This window comes from Cololabis saira, chromosome 20, assembly GCF_033807715.1.
Source record: "Cololabis saira isolate AMF1-May2022 chromosome 20, fColSai1.1, whole genome shotgun sequence".
NCBI lineage: Eukaryota > Metazoa > Chordata > Actinopteri > Beloniformes > Belonidae > Cololabis > Cololabis saira.
The window spans coordinates 28,259,309-28,274,910 of NC_084606.1; the positions used below are offsets into that span (position 1 = coordinate 28,259,309).

General features: G+C 40.7%; 2 protein-coding genes across 2 annotated transcripts in view; one reads left to right on the top strand and one right to left on the bottom strand.

The window, feature by feature from the left end:
- LOC133420152 (collagen alpha-1(XXV) chain) overlaps positions 1–15,602 on the top strand; it is a 174,044-nt gene that overhangs the window by 3,245 nt on the left and 155,197 nt on the right. The gene's annotated exons all lie outside the window — the stretch shown is intronic.
- Positions 6,344–15,602, bottom strand: part of rpl34 (ribosomal protein L34) — a 216,838-nt gene continuing 207,579 nt past the window's right edge. The window contains exon 5 of the mRNA XM_061709746.1: positions 6,344–6,354. The gene's annotated coding sequence lies outside the window, so the exon portion shown is untranslated. The remainder of the gene's footprint in view (positions 6,355–15,602) is intronic.

A 15,602-nucleotide genomic window follows, 5' to 3' on the forward strand; every position in this document is an offset into this window, starting at 1 on the left:
TGATGGAGAGTGCTCTTAAACTTAATGTAATGTAAGTGACCTCTGGCCATAATGCTGGTTGGATATTTTTTTCAGAAAGTATGCAGATGTCAGCAAACATCTACTCTGGAGACAGCTTTTTTTCAACAAGCGTCCTCAAGCGGGATGTTGAAAGTCAACTAAAGTGGCCTTTCTTTGGCCTTTCTTCTGAGGTCGAGCAAAAATATGAATCCTATGAAACACAAAGCAACTCAATTTTGATGACAATTTTACAGTTTGAACCATCTGACATGGTTGAAAGAAGAAACATGACTAGAGAAGGTGATAATCCTGAATGAATGGGCTTTCATGGTTTTATCAACTGCAAATGACTCATCTGCAGAGCTGGCACGCCTGGATCAACAAGCCAAGAGCACTAGAAGCATTAGCATTAATGAGGCCATCACAATCGTGCTGATCCCTGTCTCTGATCAAACGTCTGCTCTTTATTTTCTCCCACCGCATTTCTGTGTAGAACAGAAATAAAACAATGAAAACAACTCGCATGAAATGAAGTGTGGCGATGCTAAAACCAAGACGGGCCCCAAACCGTCCTGGAATCTGGCAGCATCAGTCTTCCCTCTGATCATCTCACGCCGTTATTAGAATTGATGATTTCATACCAAAAACCATACATCATAAATAAACTTTGAAGTTTATTTCAATGCTGGGATGTTTCTGAAACTGTATTAAAATGTAGCATGCAACATTTTTCGTGAGAGCGGAGTGAGCTTTTTCCAAGCAAATAACTTTACACTCTATGAATTCTGAATAGGTTCACTCAGTAAGTATCCTTTCTTCTGACTAGGACTTAGCCTGTGGCTCAGATGTGGCTTTTTTTTTTCTCCTCTGAGTGAGGACCATAACATGCTATTCACAGTCTTCACATTATTACTGTCAGAGAAGATGGAGTGGCTGCGTCGGCGCAGCGACGGGTCGTAGCTGGGGGATATTTTTGCGTCTGAATCAGGGGGAAGTTTTAGCTGTTTTTTATCGGAAGAGGTCTGTTGTGACATTTAAGTATATATTTCGGTCACAATGTTGATCTGTGTTCATAAAGGGATGTTTTCGCCCGTGTCATTCGTCATCGTAACAGTCCTGCTGTCACTACGCGTTCTCTGGAACTAAAAGCATGTGGACGCATAGATTTTAAATAACAAGTGGACAGGTTGCAATAACATTCCTGACCTTCAGAGGGTGAACGCTCCTGAGTTTGTTGCTCTAATCGCTTGGTATACAAAACCCCTTGCATCTTAAAGGGAATTTTATTATTTTTCATTCTTCTATCAGTGTGTCGTAGCTGTTACGTGCACATAAAAGGTTTGCAAAGTTATATAACCCATAGTCCATGCAAGAGGAGTGACTTCCCTGAAACATGTTGGAAGTCCATGCTTTTCATGCTCCACAGGTCTACATCACCGTGTAATACATCTGCAAAATGTGTTCTAGTGACTAGTTTTCCAAGGCTAAAACAGCTGCTTTGTAATCTACCTTTCTCTTCCAGAAGAGAGTTTTCATTTTGGATACGGGCTATAAAGAGGACATTTTATGGGGGAAACCCTTTTTCTGCTGTTGAAAGCAAATATTTGGATGTCTGAAATGACTGTCGGATCAAGTCCCGTGGCAAAGCAGTGCCACTTAGTTCCAGGCATCCAAGATGTGAAATTATCTGATTCAGTGAGCCATTCCGATTTTCAGGGTTCTGTGACATCACAGACCCATATCAGACTATGATTATCCAGCGTCCTCATTTTCCATCTTGACATCATACAACATTCCCATTCGCCTGCAGTGTGAAGTGCAAAGCTTTAAGACCAATTTTAAAACATTCATACTTTGCAAGGGGAGGGGTGGAGTCAAGTTGGGTGACTCCACCCCTAAAACTGTCTGCTATGAACAGAGCTGTAAAACATTTATTCATCCAACCAGTATGAGCCCTCAGTTTCAGTGATGTCGAGCACATAAAAATCAAGAATACAAGCAATATACGGACAAACAACAAACCAAATACAATAATCAGTAATCATACTTTAAATCGGCCCATAGAAACCATTGTGTGAAGTTTAAATGTACATTGTAAAATAGTAAAATATTCCAAGTATACCCTGCAGAAAAACTAAAAGCAGTTTTCCTAAATATCGTATTAATCCAGGGAACATCATCCATTAAGATGTCACTCAAACATGTAAAATAATGACATAATTTTAAACAGTTTACCACATTACTCAGGTGTGGTGGCATGTTGTTTTTCAAGATAAACAATAAAACCCCAGCGCCGTCTCACAGATGAAGGTTTTTCGTACAGATGCCGTGACGGGTGGACCGACCGGCGCCTGTAAAGAATTAGAGTTGAGGCAGCAGCATCTCTGCAGACAATATATCACCCCAGTCCAAAGCTTATATAACAATAAGACAGTCTCAGTAATCAATTTCCAGCAGGACAAAAGGAATTTTGATTTATTCCTGTATAAGTACGTGAATGGTGAAGAGGGAGCTGCCAGTCTGGGTTTAGCTGCCTCTTATTATCATAAATTGGAATAAAAGTTGGAATAAAATTCTTCCTATTAATGGGAAATGTTGCCATAAAATTTGTTTAAACAATTCACAACCCCATCAAGGTTAGATTATAACTGAAATACCATCCCTGTCTCATTTCCATCATACATTCATAACTGTAGTTTTTCCAAAGTTTTGATGCACGATCATTACAATCGATTACCTGCAAACATTCATACATTTCCATCACCGTCAGATTTGTGCTTAAGGCTAAATACCAATATGAATGATGCTTCGCCCACCCAAGTCAGTGAGAATTCATTACACAGTGTGTATGTAATGTAAGTTACAAAGGGAGAGCTGATGTTCTCAATGAAACAGACATAAAATAAGACTCTTTAAAAACGTTCTTGTTATGTTACACTCCTCCAACATGACGCTTCCTTTTTGAATAATTATTCCACATCCTTTTCCCTCTTTTCATGTTGAATTTCTGGTTATTTTTATGGAGAAAAATATGATTTTTAAACCAAACATTTGCTGTAACAGGATTTTCCGCGTTATTTTGCGTTGTACCCTGTGAATCGAGTCTTGCAATAATTATTCTGGCTCGGGTGGATGATTTTTCTTTTCGTTTCTTTTGTTGTTGTGTACCTTCTCCCTTGTTGGGATCTGCTTTCCATGCAGTGCCTTTATGTTGTTTATGGGACTATTATAAAACATGTAGTCAGCAAGCACGGGTGCTTCAATGTTTCCCTGTGTACTCACCCATACGACTAACCCCCCCTGCCCCTCTACAGCATTTCTAGAAGTCAACAGCTTCAGAAAGCCTGGCAGCTAAACGTTGACCGAAGCACTCTTGAGGAAACGGCAACGTACAACTTGCAATTTGTGGGAATTTGGTTTTCAGTTGTGGTTGTCAAGTGCATGGGGCAGAAGGGCGTCATATCGGGTGGATGTTATGTCCTATTAAAAAAAAAAGAAAAGAACCAGCATGCAGATGCTGCAGTGTTTTGGCCTGGTACACACGTACATAGACCGAGGTCAGTGTTCTCTGTGCCCAAGCTGCCCCACACACAAACACGTGCAATCCAAGCGGCCCGATACAGTTACAGTTCTGCCATTTCCCTCTGATATCCTCACCTCGGTAGGCAACTGGTAATTAATCACTGACAGCTTCTGAATTCGGCCCCCTGTGTGGTTTGGAACCGGGAGGTGTCCTAACAGCCATGTAATTACGGGCGCTAGGTAAAGCTAAGCAGACTTCCAGGTAGCCGCGCTGGCCAGCTGGTTTCGGTTAGGTGAGTCAGGTTGGGTAGACTTTTGTGAGAAAAGCAAAGCCAGAGATGATGAGGGAACACGCGAGGCTTCGCTCGGGCCCGGGCGTCGAATAGGCGATTGTTATTTTCATAGCTGCTCAATACCTAACAAGTGTCATGACCTCCATGCTGGGAATAACAGCTTACTGTGATTATTTACCAAACGCAAGTTGTAAATCAGTCCCAATTACTGAACATGACGTGATATTTTATTATTGTTTTAGTCATGATGTATAATCACGTGATTAGTGTTTGCCATCACTTCTCATGCAAGGTCGATTATGAACAGTAGATCTCTGGAAACAGAACAGATGGGATCTTTATGCTTTTGATGCAGCATTTTTTATGAGAGATGGTGAATGATGCCAGCTAAAAGAAAATGACTGCAGGGCATGGAAGGGTGGCACACTTCTTCTTCTTCTTCTTCTTTTTATACTACATGTTAACCTGAGGGAACACCGGATGAAGAGCAGATGACATGATTTTTTTTTTTTTTTAAATTTTTTTTATGAGTGAGGTCACTTCAGCACTCTGCTGCAGATTGAAATACCTCGGGCTGGAGAACAGCGCCAAAAAAAGTGGAGGAAAATCAAAATGCTTGAGCGTAATGGTTCATCTCGTGTGTCCTTGAACATTTCCTGGCGGTGATCCTCGGCTGTCATTTCATGTGGATTAAAGCAGGAAGCATGGAGATCCTGCCTTGGCTGCTCACACAGTCGCTTCTTGGAGGTAAATGAAGGGCTTTCCATCACCACAGCTTAACGACACACCCAAAATGGGAATAAAATCATTGTCCTCCTTCTTTTAATTTTGCATCTGCTTCTTCCAAAAGTGTGCTGTGAGAAAATTAATGTTTTCTGCTTCGCTGAATCTTAAAATTGGACGGTGAAATTGTTAAAAGGTCTTCCAGTGATGGAGCCTCTCAATCCCGGATACCACACAAGTTGTGGAATTATATTTGCATGGGTTTCCTACATGTTGACTGTTTATCCCCTGAGGTATGATGTTTCAGGAAAACCTTTTTTTTTTTTTTTTTTAGCAGTGATGTAGGATTTATTTCATTAATCACAGGGGGGAAATCTCCTGTTTTGAATCTGAAGGAAAAAGATTAAGAAAGCTTAGCAGGTGAGTAACAGGATGTCTGTATAGTCAAGGGCCACCGTGGTGGTTGTGATGCAACGGGACGTTTTATTTCCTCGCCCTGTGACCTCCAGTGTAAAATCAAGGCTGTTGCCCCCCCCCTTGAATCTCCCTCCCCCAGAATCCATGAGGCCTCTAGCAGAGCAGCGTTAGACATTTTACAAAAGATGACCTACAAACTCTCCACCTCACAACGCTGACTACCCCGACACAGAGTTGAAGGTTTCATTCCTCCTTGTTCCACTGACCACTGAGGCTTCCTTTGTGTCGGCCGACTTTCTCCTCCCTTCCTGAACCCACGTGTTCATCCCTGACCCACAAGCATTCAAAAGGGCGTATAAAGACGAGCTGGTGGGCGTTTTTATGTTTGACTCGCTTCCTGAACAGCTTCTGTACTGTTCAATAAGGTGATTTTTCTGTGACACCGTGTTTCCACATTTCGTCTGCCACACTCAAGGTCTCCTTGGTAGAGAAAGTACTTATCTGTGCAATTTGATGCTTGCAAATGTCATATTTGACCTATGATATATATGCATTTGTGCATGTGGATTATCATGCAGCTCATCCCCTACTGTCTTCACGAATCATTGCATTTTTCATTGGTTTTTAATGAAGAATGTCTCTCCGCTGTCTGTCGACAATTTGAAATCCATAAACCCCGTCGATGCCAGCATTCACCCGTGTCATGGAAATTCTGGGCACCAGAGAAGCGAAGAACACTGGGAAGCCCAAATGCACTCCCCTCGTGCTCTCCCACACTCCCGTTTCTCTCTCTCTCTCTCTCTCTCTCTCTCCCTCCCGCTCCAGCGCCAGCGGCTTTGTGCCCCGAGCCTCTCCGCCCCTGCAGGCGGGGAAGGGATGAGGGGGAGTGAGGGCCACAGATGCTACCGCTCTGTACTCCATCAGTCTAATGCGAAGAGTCACAACAAATAATACATGCTCGAGTCTTAAAAGAAAAGCACTTGAACGCGACGTAGCAGGAAAATACAAGAACGTCAACTCGTGCCTGACATGCAATCTGATGTTTACACAGCTTTGCCACCGTTTGTGAAGCATCGCTAGAAATGAAGCACTGGATCAGCCTGAACATTTGGTTCTTAGGCGCGGGCAGTATTACATCCAAGCTTTTCCATGTTAAGCTTTGATACTCAAAATCAGCTTAGTCCCCCCCCCCCCCTCTTTTTTCATTGTTTTAAACCTGTATACATTTTATTGCTGTGCAGAAGAACACAACCTTTGTTTTATATTTTTAGAAATCCATCCAAAGTTCTAGTGATTATTAATTTAGAAAAAAATATAACAAATAAATGAGAGACTTGCCAAGACTTGCACTTTCCTAAAGGCTGTTTATTATAGAAAACACGTGCATACTGCCAATACAGTATAGTACAGTACATACTATATACTACATAACGGCACGCTTGCGCGTGGTATATGATCATAAAAGTGTTTATGCTATGGAAAAAACCAGGAGTCAGTAGTGATATTGCTGTTATCAGCATCTGTAATAGTAGCCCACTGCATTATGGGATACTAAACGTAAAGCCGACTGGCCAGTTGTGTGCTGGAAATGCTTTCTGAATAAGCACACCCTCCGGGTGATCCTTGCATATGGCAGATGGTAGGATGTAGAGCGGTTGTTCACATCCTGAATACCACAATGTATGCACTGCTAGGTCAGTGTGCGTTTTTAAAATGTCTCCATTGTTTCCATTTTGCTGCAGAGCACATAGTAGAGATCCTGTGACGTGAAGGACTTGTTCTAAAATTGACAAACACAATGATTTGTTCATTTTTATTTAGACTGAACAATGATGGAGACATGTATACAGACATTACATTGCATTTCTGCCATTATATATATCCCTGTTGTTGTACATTTAGTACTAACAACAAAGAATTAAACAAAGATGGAAAGACAAATGATCTTCCAGTGCCTTTAAATGATGATACTTTGATTTCTGTGAAGCATAAAGACATTCAGTAATGGTTGAAGGTAAAACTCTCCTTTGAATATTAATGTGGTTGAAAGGGTACATTTAAAAGTATGGTTTTCTTAAAATGACATATTTTCCTCCTCTCTTATTGAAAATTCCTGAAGGAAGACAAACAAAATCATAGTTATCACTTATTTCCATCTCTCTTATTAAATTCAATGACCAATTTCTTAATTTAGACTGACGTTTTTCCTAATTGAAAAAAAATCTATGTTGTTTATTAGGCAACTGTTAGCTTCGATGCAATTTGTGATGTCCCGAGTTCTGCTTGAGAATTGCCGTTATTCTTACACACGTAGAACATCGGCCTGTTGCACAGAGATGTGAAGACATTCAAAAGAACCAACACTGAACAAAAACCCATTTTGAGTCGAGCTGAACTTGAATTTTTGGGGCTGAAAGCCAGACTTATCAGTCAACACCTGAGACAGCACTGACACTAATCCTTTCACAACCTTTATTTAAAGTGACATTCGTTGGGAATAACATTTTGGAATATTCCCATTTCACGTTTAGAGACCCCCGTCTCTCTCCATGAAAAGCAAATAAGCAGTCCAATAAGCTATCCAAAGACGGCAGGGATTCAGACTTTTTCTCAACGTGGAAAAATGATGGAGGGAATCAGAGTTTACACAGTGGTGGGTCAAATGATGTGTGCTCCCACACTCCCTTGGGGCACCACAAAGAGTTTGAACTCAGAGAAACCCATGCAGTTCAAGCTGAACGGCTGTGGATGTTTACTGCCCACTGGGTCGTACACTAGACTCACAGGGTGTTTGTCAGTAGAAGGAACCCTCTTGTTTTCCCCTCTTCCACCGTCCCTGTCCACATTCAGCGAAAGAATATCATGTTTGACATCTTGTTGGCATGTTCGATGCCCTCCTATTTCTCGCCGCCGCTCACCGGGAGACTCGTGTTTTGCCAACCGACTTCTCCTTCTCAAAGCTGCGCTAAATACAACATGAAATACGGCTCCAGCTGTAGATCTGAAGGGTAATAAACACACGTAGCAAATATTTGGGCTTATGAGCGCTCACAAACATATTGTTGCGCACCCGTGAACTTAATTGGATTACAAAATGCATGAATAAGCAAACTGAAAAACACGTGGAGAGAGCAGTACCATGGAAACATGCAGCCACTTGTTTGAAGCCTCTAAGTTGGCCATATACCAGTGGCAAAGTCTTTAAGTTATTGCGGGACAGTTGATTTCATTTTCTAAATTAAGCCTGGGAGAAAGCATGAAATAAAAGGATTGGAACCATTCATTCTCAATTTTCTCAGCAAGCTGTGATATTAAAAACTGTGTGGGATGCGGTTTCATAATTAAGGCTTTATTTTTACACCAGTATTTATGAGTAGATTTTTTATTTTTTTTTGCATTGCATTGCAGTTAACTTGGAACACTCACTCACACAGTCCAGCACCCTGAGTGGCAACCCACCAAATTTACTAGCCTAGCTGTCAGTAAAAATGAATGATATGCAGAGAGTGACCTCACAGTCTGGTCATAGCGCAGACAGGCCCAAAGCCTCGTATCTGATGATGAACAGGGCAGAAACAGCTGTGTAAGCCACAGTTCAGGTCTGGAAAAGCTGGCGGGAACACAGACAACCCTGTGCACTTTGAGATCATTTGCTAGTCATATGATAGGGTCCGATGGACTACAGAGCTAGGTTAATTGTCATTTTTGACAACTTGATAAGCAGAAATATTTCTGTGTATGGTGGCCTGGAAATACGTTTGCCTCATTTCCCGTCTTCGATGGAGGTACAAGTTTGAGACACAATGCGCTGCGCTCATCTGTATACTTCAGGGCTGATTTTGTGGACTAGTTTTCCGCTTAAAAACAAAAAAAAACAAATAAATTGCTGAAAATTATGATGAAAAAAATCATCATGAGGTCCAAGTTGCCCACAGGTGCATCCTCCTCAAACAGGTACAAAACAACACGAAAAATGAAGAAAATATGCCTTTTTGGATGATTTTTGAAGTGAGAGAAAACAGACTTGCTGGCATGTTGCTTTGCCAAAGATCACAGCGTACATTTTGATTGGCTTGAAAATATCCGCTCGCAGTCACAGGTCAGTGAAGCAGCAGTGTTGGTGGCCAGACCCACTTCAATAGTGTTCTTCAAGTGTAGAATATCACAGATTGAGCAACTACTTTATTAATGCATGCAGACATTAGCATTCACGAAACAAAAGAGATCACATGTTAACATATAGATGCTAATAGTAAAGCACATTCTTTTCTGGGCCGTCAGGACTTGTAAAAATATATATATTTTACATGAAAGCTGTGTTTGGCTGCTAACAGCTTGTTATTTCAGCCCACAAAAAGTAATGGGTTTTTGGTCTCTAATGAGACATTTTTTATATAAAAAAAAATGTGGAAGGTCAACGTTAGTGAAGAATCATTTAAACCACAACAGTTCCAACGTTAAACATGTCTTTTAGTGTAACAATGTAATCTTAAATATGTTAACATATAAATGTAAAGCTGCCCTTTTTTATGTACAATGTACATTTTTAGCTAAAAAAAAGAAGAAGAAAAGTCATTCATCATTCATGTTCTCTCATTCTCTCGTTGTTCTCACGCAGGGATCTTTGTGAATAACTCAAGCCCACTCAGTGGAAGTGTTATTATTTTATAAATTTGGACACTTCATGTATATTTTAAGAACTTGCTTTGTTAGTATACAAACACTGCTTTCATTTTTGCAGTTGCTAGTTGAGGCTCAGAACACAAACATCAGTCAAGATGCTTTTTAAGTTACTAAATACACAAGTGCAATTATTAGGGACTAACTCTTCTATGGTTATTTACTTTTTTCCTGTGGGTATCATCTGAGCTGGATTTTTCTTGTGTTCCAGTTCTCCCAATTTAGTTTTCTTTGAGAATTTATACACTGAATAATAATTTTTTAGAATAGTATTGCTTATTACACATACTGGGTACTGATAATGTCATGCTTAATGTCACGAACCACAAAAATCAGCTAACTTGCACCACATCTAACCTTTTTCACTCTACCAATCGACATGACGTCCTACAAGGCTTCGTCGGAATCCGGGTTAACGAGCCACTTCCCAAGAGTCCCGCTGCTATCTCCGGCAGTCTTCGCATCTCATGAGATTCTGGTTCTGTTGCCATTTCTGCGGTTTAAATCCATCTTTTCAGCAAGAGCAAATGCATCTGGAAGTGTGATCGAACTGAAAGTGCCATTTCGAATTCACTTAGCGCCCGCAGTGGCACAAACGCAGGGCACTTCAGGCAACGCATGCGTGAGAAAAAAATCACAGCATGTTAGAAATTTGAAGTACGCATCTGCCTGTGATAATGTTGAAATACACAGTTTCAACAAATTACTCAGTCAATGGTTGAACTCTGTTTATCGCACCACCACTTCTGCATCATGTCAATGTTTTTATTAAATGTTTTGTCATTCATTAGAGGTTTGATAGTCATACTGAAGAAGCAAAACTTAGCATTGTATATATTACACCTGATTGAATGTGACGTGACCTGCCAGCAACTGAGTTTGCACCCTGTAAGACAGAGACCAGATCAGTTTATCTTCTCCATATACAGCCAAATGAACGTCTAAAATCAATTTGGAGAAATACTGAACATTTCATAAACACACTGGCGCCCAAATTGACTATTGTATTTCAGCTGCAGCATGTGCTGGCTGTCAGCTCCAGCAGACTTTCTCCCTTTCATGTAACATAATAAATGACAGGAAAAGTCTTGCACACGTGTGGGTTTGGAGTCAGATCCCTAGTGCAACACAGAGTTGATCATGAACTTGTTATTCTAAAAGCAGTTATTCATGCACCACTGGCCACCGCACCTCTGATCTGGGAGTTACTTTTCTAGGTGGAGGTCACTCGGCAAGGCATCTGTGTTACTGCAAATGTCACGGACCAATAATATGGGGGTGTAGGTTTCATGTGAGTGACAACAGGGAATAACGGGGCATAACTCTGTGGAATTTGAAATTTAAAGAAACACCGGGTCCCAAAAGACTGAAGGCACTCTTGCCTGCGAGTGTCATACCCATAAATCTACATTTTACCAGCCCTTGATCTGGTTGCCGTTGGAAAGAGTGTTGTTGAGTTGAATAAAATGAATGACATTGGCTTCTGCTGATGTAGATATTACGTGCAAAAAAATCCCCACCTTATCATAGATTGATTACAGCAGGATGACTAAAACACATCACCACACTTAACCATAACCACAAAGTATTGAGCTCATTGACGTCTGCGGTTGCAGCCTCTGGCTTGTGTTTGCATTAGAGGTGGCAAAACATGACAAAATTGTAGTACAGGATATGGAGCTACTTTTAAGAGGTGCCATCTAAGCCAGGATGCAGCGCTGACAGAGGTCAAAGCAGAAAAGTTTTAGGTTGCAAAATGTCTTTGCTGCAGTGGGCAAAATGTTATGGTTGCTGGTTTTGCTGAATAAAAGAGTTTTCATGAACTCTGCATAACCTGTGCCATTCAGTTATGACATACAGTGACTAAAGTTCTTATTTGTGGTTACACGCTGGCTTGCAAGAGTAGCACACTGAGGGAAGTGCAAGGCGGTTAAAATTAAGATATATATATATTTTTTTTCTTGCAAGTGCACAGAGCAAAGCTGAGATCTTGCAGGAGAGGAAAAAGGCAGTTGTGCTATTTCATTCTCAGTTTTCTGACATGACTCCAGGTAAACTACTCCCCTCTGGCCTGTTCTCAGATTAGAGTGGGCTAGCCAAAGTCAACAAGAGAGGCGGCGAAGGAACGGGTTCCCTCATTTGCACCAAGGTTGCTAATCTCTCACTGGATCTGGTGTCGGCAGGTCAATTTTAGAGGTAGAATGTGTGTTCACACAAACTTCAGCCTATATGAAGGAATGGTATATGAATTACTTGGTTTTAAAATACCACTGTAAAACATTTATGGTGAGCTGCTGGCAGAAATTGAAAATGATGTATTAGTTAGTTTGCATGTAATATCAAATATATATATTTATATTTCTATATTAATTTTCTTCAAACCTTACAACAAAGAAAACCACACAGTTGTCATTTCTGCATTGTTTCAGCTCTGCTCCTGTTTTTATATTAAGCCAGACTGGTAAAATCAAAAACTGAATCGATAGAGGTTCTTTTTTTACTTCTTGGGTGAGCGGGAATATTCAGTTGGTTGCAAAGCTCAGATTCACCACTAGATGTCACTAAATCCCACAAAATCCTCATTTTGAGAAGCTTTTAAAGGAGCTTGAGGCCGGATTGAGGCAGGATTTATGAAAAAAATTCGTATACGTTTTAAGTTTTCTAGTAATAATGTCAGATGAAGCGTTCCAAACCCAAAAGAATGAGCCCTCTAGCGTATCTCTCCGTTGCCTTGAACAGGCTGTGTGCTGCAAAATGTGCTGCACACAGCCGGCTTCGCTGTTGGCTGCAGTACCCCCGATGGCCGTTGTGGCGAAGGGTGGCGCTAGAGAGTCTCATTTCTTAAAAGGAGCCTCATGCTCCTTTAAGTCCTTCTGAAGTTATGATGAAAACCATCACAGAGAAAGCATCAAACTGTTACGAATGACGACAGCATTTCATACGTTATAAGGAAAAATATGACATTGTGGGAAATACGTGTGAAAATAATCGGACACATAAAGCCAAACCTTCATCTGTTGCTTTAATAATTTGGTTTTGAGTAAGGTAACTCCTTTTGAATTAGTGTCTAAAGTCTATGAATATGGTTTTAAAACAAAGTGACAAGCAGGTGTATTTGGTTCATTTATAGCAGTGTTGACATATTTGTGCTCTTTGTACTTAAGTCATTTAGGTTTAGATTTAGGCTATATTCTACAATATATGGCATACTTTCGTAATTACTCAAACAGAGTATTCTATGTGCAAAGTATACTTGCATGTCCAGCATAAGAATGAGCGTCATATCAAATGTATAAGGGCTGTTACTGGACTTTCTTGTTTGGCCGCTTTACCGGATTTGCTGCCTTAATAACACCAAGATTTTATACTCTTCGTCAACTGTACTTTCCAAACCAGATGAACACAACTTTCCATGTTATGTATGTCATCTTTCCCCCATTTTTTGTTAAAATGAGATTAAAGCTGAGTTGTTGTTGGCTCTGAAGACGGGGCACTGTCATCTTTTTAAAGAAAAACTAAATGATTGTCCCGCCACTTCCAGTAGATCAGCTAGATGGAGACCACTGAGTAGACAAAGTGTGCAGCTTTTAAGACTAGTGTACATTACAAAGATAGATATAGTGTGTCGATACACTTAAACACTCAAAACAGTAAATGTAAGTGTGCAAATACATGATTTGGAAAATTGTCTTACTCTAAATGATTTAAAACTCAGGGATATATTATATGACATGTTTAAAAGCCCCAATTTATTGACAACCCGGCTAGGTCAATCATTAGTCTTTATTTATCGAAAGTAAAGCAAAGTTACATTAAAAATGTGCCTTGCTGTATGTACGTGTTGTAAGCTTGACGTCGTGGCTGACGTGTCAGAGCAATAATTTAGCAAAACGGGTCACAGAGAAGTCACCAAAACAGTGTTGCCACCTCTTGATCTCAGAATTGGGCCATGTGGAAGGCCTTTCCAAACCCAACCGTATTTAATTGCCATGTGCTAGAGAATTTCCCATGTGCACACAAACCAGTCAAGTCTGGTGCAGCCTAATAATTGTTCACTCGAATCGCCTCTTTGTGCTGCTGTCTCTTTGCTCAGGCTGCCAGAATTTTTCTTTTTTCCCCCCCAAGCACCCGTCGAGTGAGATATTGCCATGTTTACGATAAAAACCAAGCAAATATTCCCTTCTCCAAAGGGGTTATCTGCTAAGTCCTTTTGAGCCTCTTTGCAGCTATCAACAACTACTTAGGATATATCTGTGAAAATAACTGCGTTTACATGCTGTGTTCCTTTAGCTGCGTCCTTCACTTTGGCCACATGCTTCTTTCTCCTTCTCACTTCAGACTGACAGGAGCTGTTAGGGGAGTTCAGCCACTGCCTGCATTTATGACTGGATAAGGAAAAAAAAACAGCAAAAAAACAAAACAGCAATGACAAACACAGAAACAGCAATGGCAAAAAGCTGCCCCCCCCCGCCCCTTTTATTTAGTTTTTTAAGCAGAGCGGTCTGTGTGTGCACCGCTGATATGGTTTCCCCCACGAGAAGGTCCAGGTCACCGAATCCCTCCTCAAACGAGCCTCAGAAAAAAGATTTATTTTGTGTTTTTGCCCGAAAGTCAGAGGGGGGAAAAACAAGGAAACAAATAGGACATTTTAGTAAGCTCCCTGCAAAAGGGTTTTTCTGTGACGCTTCAGAATGACAGACATTTATAAACGTCTGTGGAGGCCACATTAAATGGTTCATGAAAATAGCCAGCCCTCCGAGAAACGACTGTGCCTTCTCTGTATTACATGCTTTGATGATAGTAAATGGTATTCTGTTCTATCCGCTGTGACAAAATGTTCTGAAAAGGTTTCATCCCGTGTAATTTTTCATGTTTTCTCCATAGTGAGCATAAGCGGTGAACCAGTGTGACTTCCAGCGCTTCGTCTAGACCCTCAGATGACAGAGTATTGTCACGGATAACTTGCGGACCCACCACTTTCATCAGAAAAATCAATTTATCTGAAACCTAAAGTGTACAACCAAGATGAAGCGGGTCATTATTGATATCCTCAAATATAAAATCTGTCAGTTTGACATTGTAGCTTGTCCTGTGTGTATGTGTGTCCACAGGTAGGAAGTTATACTCATGCTAGAAGGACTTTTGGCACAACTCCTATTTAACACACACACAAAAAAGACCCTATCAAAAAAGCCTGGGCTTGAGATGAAACGCAGACGTGTGGGTTAGATGTTCTCTGCATATGTACATATGCAGTTCTGGCTTTCCTCCACCACATACCGACATTTCCAACTGGTGCTGGTGTAAATAAAGTCTTCAACCGCAGCAGGTGTGAGGAGCTGGACTGGTAGCAGGGGAGGTCTGAGTCCTTTCAACCCTTTGGCCACAGTCAAACCATCTTGGAGAAGTCAATATTTGCAGTCAGTATCAAAGCTGCTCCTGTTTTGGTATCGAATTCCCGGCTGCACAGAGGCAAACCTGTCCTTGAATCCAGCCACAGTTGCGCTAGTTAAACGCTTGTTATTGTTAATCAACTTAACATGCATCCTCTGTCGGCTGCAATATCTGTCTTGGACATGAGTTGTTCATTGAGTATGTTAAGGAAGCAACAACATTAATTATGACAAATCCTAGTAAACTTTTAATGGGTTGGTTTTTTTTTTGTCCACTTATCTTCCTTCTATTAAATTTGGCTTTATAGTTTTTTGGCTAATCTTTTGTACAGGGAAACACACACCTCGGCTCCCCCTGTGGTGGAGAAATAATTATAAATAATAGGTCAATTTTGGTATTATGTAATGTGAAATGTTTTGCTTGTGGTGACTGTTGCATGCTTATCTCACTCTGCAGGCTGCCTTATAGATTTTTTTTTTCCAGTTCAAATAGTTTCAAGTTGAAATAATTATTTTTGTTCCATTAACTTTAAATTACATGGGCACCATTTTCTATCAGAAGATTACTAACTAC